The following is a 7,017-nucleotide window of genomic DNA, read 5'->3' on the forward strand; positions in this document are numbered from 1 at the left end:
CTGGATTTATTTTTACATGGATTTATTATTTGCTTATTTTTAATTTATTTCTGGATTTATTTATTTTATTTCTGGATTTTTTTATTTATATATTTATTTATACGTTGAATTATTTCCATATTTACTTATTTATTCCTGTATTTATTTACACATTTTTCTATTTATTTCTGTATTAATCTGTATTACTCTATTTATTTACTTATCTATCTGTTTATTGATACTTTCATCAATTTTTGTCCTCCAGAGTCATGACGAGCTACAGATAAAATATAATGAAGGACAAGTGAACCGTCAGTTGCTCTAGGAAAATAATCCACTGAGATGCTGTGGAGTAAACACCATTAACATGTTGATGTTAGAGTTGATGTGAGTCAATGGCCTTTATGCGGGAGGGAGAAATGGTCAATTTGTGCTGCACAGCCATGTTTCAAAGTAGAAAAGCTGCCTTTACTGTGGTGGCACTTTACTTATAAGCCCACGAATAACACTGTATTATGTTTTGTAAATAATGTAATCCATAATATATGGATTTCATTTGGTGCTACAGTTGGGCCTCTTAACATGGGTGTCTATGGGGACTGACTCACGTCTAGAGCCTGCCTCAAGTGGCCATTCAATAACAGTTTCTGGCACTTCTGTATTTGCGTCTTTTTTTAACCCCGGATGTTGCTCCTTGGCTACTCCACCCATCCAGACTGTAGAGGTCAGAGGAAGCAATACACTGATGTTATTTTTTTCCCCAAAGTCTGTTTCTTAACCAATTTTAGACTTTAAGACCAAAAAACTTCCTGATGAACACAGACGACCTCCATCTGTTGAAGAGGATGACTGCCGACTAATATTAACCCAAACATCTCTGCTTTCACTGGCAGTGTCCATGTGTTGAGTTCCACTCTGCCACCACAGCTGCGGTGCTTGAGAGCAACACATAAATCAATCACAGGATTCATGTATAGAGAGCCAAAATACTGACGTCACCCGGGGCTAGCTGCTGTTTCACTAGCTTCTAAAACTCAGTGCAGTCTCTCATTAAAGGTTTCTTTGATTTATGTTTCTCAGGAAACAAAATGTGATCCTGGGTTTTAACGAACTACATTCAAAGATAGATTATTTTCTAATACACAATTTAGGATTAGAGTTTGATTTGAACAAAGTTTAACACCAATTATCAGACAAAAAAAAGCAACAACACAGTTCCCATTAAATTTTTCCATGAAGTATTTCACAGCGCTGATAACAATAAGATTAAACAAACATGTATGAGACCTTAGATGTGAGTAGACAGAAGTCTGCTCTACACAAAGTAACATCTTTGATTTCCAAAGTGTAAAATGGAGATGCAAGCTTCACTTTTCAAGACTGTGAATGCAATTTGTGTATGTGTGATTTTCCTGTCTCTGCTTTACTTGCTGATGTAAAGTCTGTTTAAAATGGCATCTCAGTGGTGTTGAGGGCAGACTGACACTCACGATCTCTCTCACACACACACAGACACACACACCTATACACACACATACCCACAGACACACACAGACAAGGCTTTAAAAGGTTTCAGAGTGTAGTAGCACTTATACAGATTACCTCTATCTCTTCTCTATAAAGGCTCACACACACACACGCAGTCTCTCTAACATTCAATTACCTCTATCTATTCACTATACAAGCCGGTACACACACGCGCACACACACTCACACACATACACACTCACACACACATAATCATTCAATTACACTAAACTTGCTCTATCGATTTTCATTCACAGTACCATGCACATTCTGTCTCAGTGTGTGTGTGTGTGTGTGTGTGTGTGTGTGTGTACGTGCATGTGTGTGCTTGCTGTAGAAGGAGTTTGTAGTATGAATGGGGCAGGCAGGTGGTGTGTGTTTATCTAGTATTCTATCTTTATGAGGACCGATTCTAACCCCTTGTGAGTGAGGACATTTTTGGGAGAGTGGGAATATTTTGTCAGTTTCTCACATCTTCAGAGGCAGTTTGAGGGTTAAGACTTGGATTTAGGCTTAAGGTTGGTCTTTACATTGTGTGTAAGGCATTTTGGTGTTTGTGAGATCTCTTCAAATAAAGAAAGCGTAAGAAACAATTGAATGCTAAAATACATAAAGTGCTTTGGTGCCGAAGTCAGGAGCAAATTTTTGTCTTCTGAGCAGGAACTTAAGGAACTAAGGAGCTTAAACTCCCTCTGCAGGGGTGACCAGGACAGGTCAGTGTGGCCTGGGCCTTCCTTAGGACCTGCCTATAGTAGAGGGCAGAGAGCTGCTGTTGACTCACCCCAATAACTTTGCTGGTCTCGAAGCCGACCAAGGCTATTCGTATTGGCCAGATTCAAGTTCCGAAACCATGCCACAATACAACATGTTAGGGTTAAGGTGGCCTAATGGTCTGTAAATTATGCCATATAATCACAAAATTCCTGAATCCAGCTGGAGACCTTTGTTACATGTCATCGTGTTAACTCTCTCCCCACTTATCCTTTTTGTCTCTGCTTAAACAGGCAAGTGAAAGCAAATAAAGTCAATTAATGATCTTAAAATAAAAGGTAGAAGGTTACTTGTTCAGTCCTGTTGTGTCTCCAGTGAAGGGATTGATTTAGTGTTTGGTTTCATTACAAATACTGAAGCCATGACCCTAGTGAGAATAAGGTGTGCCAAGGACATGGCTTTGCTGAATGTGTTTCTACAACTTGCTTTGTTTTGTCTTTCTTATCAACAATCTCCACCAACACTGAAAATTTGGTAGCTCTGTGCGGACGACCCGTTATCCCAACCACTGAGCCTTTACTCCTCAGTTTTGCATGTTTACATCTAAGGCAATGATAACAAAAGAAATTGCTAGTTTTCCGATGTCTAGGTAGCGTACTAGCTGCTATAACATTGCTGATTTGAGCATGACAGTCCAGTATTACATATGATAATTCCATGTCGCATCCACCACCAACCAATTAATGGCATATGACGCCTGGAATTTCAAGCTCAGCAGCAAAGTTTCTGCACTAGTTACCACTTCTGTAATATCAGTGCAGGTTGCTAACGTTAGCCTACAGACAGTGTTGGGCTCGTTACTCTAAAAATGTACTATATTACTCGTTACCCTTTTCAAAACTAATAATATTACTTTACTTATTACTCCCTGCCAACAATAGTTAATTGCACTACTCGTTATATTACTTTTCCGTTACACCCCATAAAATTGCCTCTGTGTCAATGTCATTGCAATCGCCGTTGAGTGTAGCTAAGGCTGGATAGCTTCTTTTTTGCCTGGGGGTTTTCTGTTGCCTATAACCAGTATTTTCCCAAGGCTCTGCCTGAAAGATGGAGATTCATTCATGGAGCAACATTTCCTCCACCACATATCCAACCACAAGCTTCATTACTTCTTTGTTGCTGCAGCTGTCCACCATTAAAATCCAGTTTTGGTTGTTGAGCCAGTGCAGGGCAACAGCTGACCTGGGCTCACCTTTGGTGGGGTGTATTTCCTGGAGCTTCACATTGTTGTGCTGTCGTAAAGCCAAGATGTTTCAGACCGAGTTTTGAGCATGTGTTTTTTGCAGTGGAAAGAGTTTTAGTCCGACAGACCGCAGTGTTTTTGTCATCTTTCCTCCCAACATAATTAAAGTGATGGCAATATTTTCAGCTGCTAAGGTAATCGTCTCCACCTAGTAACGCATTACTGCCCAACACTGCTGTCAGAGCACTGCTAGTTGCCTGATAATGAAGTTCTTTTGTATTTTATGACTTGTTTGATCGATTGGTAGCGCAAAACCTCAGGTGTGAACAAACAAGCATCCTGACAACAGCAAAAGGCTGCACGAGAAATCAACTCAGCAGACGACAGCATATTTGCAATGTCTGGCCACACTCGTTGAGTGTGTTTACGTAAACGCCAGCATCAACAACTACTGATGACGTATCAGGGTTTTAAAGGGTTGTCCCATGTCATTGGGGAAGATTTTAGCCACTAGCACTACCTACTAGCGGCATGGTGGCACTCGAAAATGAGGGGTATGGGTATAAATAAGAAATGGGATTGAGTCTCATTCTCAATTGCTACACCATAACTGGCCAATGCACAGGTATAAATCCAGCAATATTAACTGCTGGAGTGTTTTTACAGTCCCTGTTTATTTGCCCCAAACAGCCAGTGTACCAACTGTAAAGACATTAGCTGTTAGGCATGGTTTATTTAAATAGCACCTTTCAACAATAAAGCAATTTAAATGGGCTTTACATAAGACATGAGGGGGCATTCAGAGGAGATATTAAGGAAACTCCCGACAGTAAAAAAACAAAACAGCTTAGCTTCTTATCTGAAAACTTACCAGGACGTTCTTTGTGTTGATATTCCTTCAGATTGCTGCCCTTTTCTTCTTACATCTTTACACTCATGAACTGTCATAAAGCCTCATTATGAGTGTCAATGTTTCACTCAACTCGAACATCATTGTGCGGTCATGCCTCAGTTTGTATTGCACAGAGTAAGAAATGTGTGTTTACATTCACTCTCGTCTTCATATGCAATCATGCCGCCTGTGACGTGTTGTTGTGTTCAGCCTGAGCAAACCTTTTGTTCGATGTTTGGGGCTTGCGGCTGCATCATGTCAACGATGTTTCCCAGAAGTATTTTGTGTGTGCATGTGAGACCTTGAAGGAACAATGTATTTGAAAGCTATACAGAATAAACAACAGAATGCTTGTTTACCCGACCTGCGTCAGTTCAACGCATATACGGCCTGCACTCTATTCACACTCGCACATACACATCCACACACACACACACAAACACACACTACATCGAGCAAATTAAATGCAAGAAAGCAATCATGAAGTGATTCACAGCCACATACAAAAGATGTAGCCACGCAAACACACAAAGCATCAAGTACCAACATATAATCAGGAGGTAATTTAAGCCCACACATCAGGATATATATTCTGTGTTTTAGCCCAGCTTTTGTAACCATCCTTCCATCAGGCACTGCTGTCATGGGAAGGTGTTTGCGGTGAAGTAGCAGCCCAGAGTAACAGAAGCTGGTAAGTGTCCAATGTGTCTTGGAAGGCTATTACAATCAGGTGTGTGTGTGTGTGTGTGTGTGTGTGTGTGTGTGTGTGTGTGTGTCTGCGGGTCACTGCTCTCAGATCAGGTCCTGCTCAGCACCGTTTTTGATTTCCCCGCTGAAATCACCAGCTGTACCTGCACAGCACTCACACACACACACACACACACGTCGTGTCTAATTGTGATGGGGCTTTTTGTGAGTCACATAACACAAGCTGTCTATTTCTCCATCACAGCTGAAACGAGGGGAGCGATATCTGTTGTCAGTGTGAAGAAAGATTTACCATAATAGATGTTTCTCTGCTACCTCTATTTTCTCAGTGCTATTCATTTTCTTTTTCTGTCCCCACTTAACTTTTCTTTATTATTGCTCTTCCCTTTGTATATTGTGTTTTTCCCACCACTGGAATAAAAGGCATCAAGGAAAATGGCAAAAACCAATGGCCCTCTGTTGCCATGGGAACATTACCTGACAAACAATCAGACAAAGCAAAATAGAGTTTTGAAAAGTGTGTGACATTTTTAACTAAAGAAATGCCAATTTTACTTCTGCTGACAATAATGATACGGCAAGTAAATTTCAAGCCTTACTTTCTTCTCTTTACTTTCCCATCAAACTTCCTCCAAACTTCATAATTTTGTCTTTCCCATTTGTGTTTGTGCGAGTGTACAAAATTTTATACGCACTTTTCAATGTGAAGCCGCAGGCAGCTGCCTCACCTGTGGCAAAAAGTTTGTTTTCACTCAGTGGTTTGTTGATCCTGTAAGTTTGGTTTTTTAAAAAATGAGCTTATCACTTTAGGAACTTCGTGGCTTGTTTGCGGTAGTAAAAATTGCAGTTTCTCCTTGTGCTTTGGTTAAGTTTTCTTTTCTCATCCAAAACTGAACTGGAAAGTTCTCAGGATAGAGGGCGTCATATGTGGGCTGACAGTTAAAAGTAAGTCATCCATTACTCACAGGTTTGGCGGTACGATCCCCGGCTCCTCATGTTCTCCTCCCTACATGTCAAAGTGTCTTTGAGCAAGATACTGAACCTCCAAATGCTCCCGATAGTTAGGCTGGTGCCTTGCATGGAAGCTTGTTGCCAACGGTGTTTAGATGAAAGCAGTCTTATCCATCCGTATGTTCTGCAGATTGTAATCATGTAAAATTGTTGACTTTACCTGAATGCGAATGGAGGCAATGAAAAAGAGTTTAATTCTCCTGTATTAACTGTGTATGTTTCATTGTTGAGATGCTTTTTTATCAGTGCTCATAGTTAGGGCTGTTTATTGGAACTTGATACCTTTTAAGCCTTATAGGCAGTTTTCTTTTGCCATCATGTGACAACATCCCATAATAAACTTTAAGCATTTTCTAATTCAAGCGGTGTGAGAGAGCACTGGACTTCTGCACCTCCTCTTGGCTCTGTTTTCAGGCTTTAGAAAATCTAGGCCATGCCGACAGACTTCAGGTCATTTCAGAGAGAGGGTGTTCCTATTGGTCGTTCTACAGATGCGGATGCACAGTCCTTCAGTAAAAGTCTGATTCACTGGTGGAGACTCCTGCAGAGAAAGTTGCTGCTCCAGCATTGGCTACACTGCAAAGCAACCCAAAAACTCAACTCCAGTGCAAACCCCAGCTCTTTGCCATATCAGCAAACTTTCTGTTGCTGCTGTGACACTGGCCATCAGCCTGCTGTGACAGGCAGTGCTTGGAGGTTTGTGCAGGCCGAATTCAAGGTGCTACAGCTGCCAACTGAGGGTCCGTCTCCCACCTACCTTTCAGATCTCCTCTCTGGAGGTTAGTCCACAGACGGGGGGAGTGAGGCGGAGGGGTGGTGACGTGGCTAGTTAATTATTGTCCCATTTGTGGTCTGATTAACAGGGAGAAAGAGCGGGGCAAGAGGGGACTGAGCAAATGCACCGCAACTCTACAATGAAATAAGATAAGATAACGTACAGGAA

The sequence above is a fragment of the Epinephelus moara genome, chromosome 8, assembly GCF_006386435.1.
Source record: "Epinephelus moara isolate mb chromosome 8, YSFRI_EMoa_1.0, whole genome shotgun sequence".
NCBI lineage: Eukaryota > Metazoa > Chordata > Actinopteri > Perciformes > Serranidae > Epinephelus > Epinephelus moara.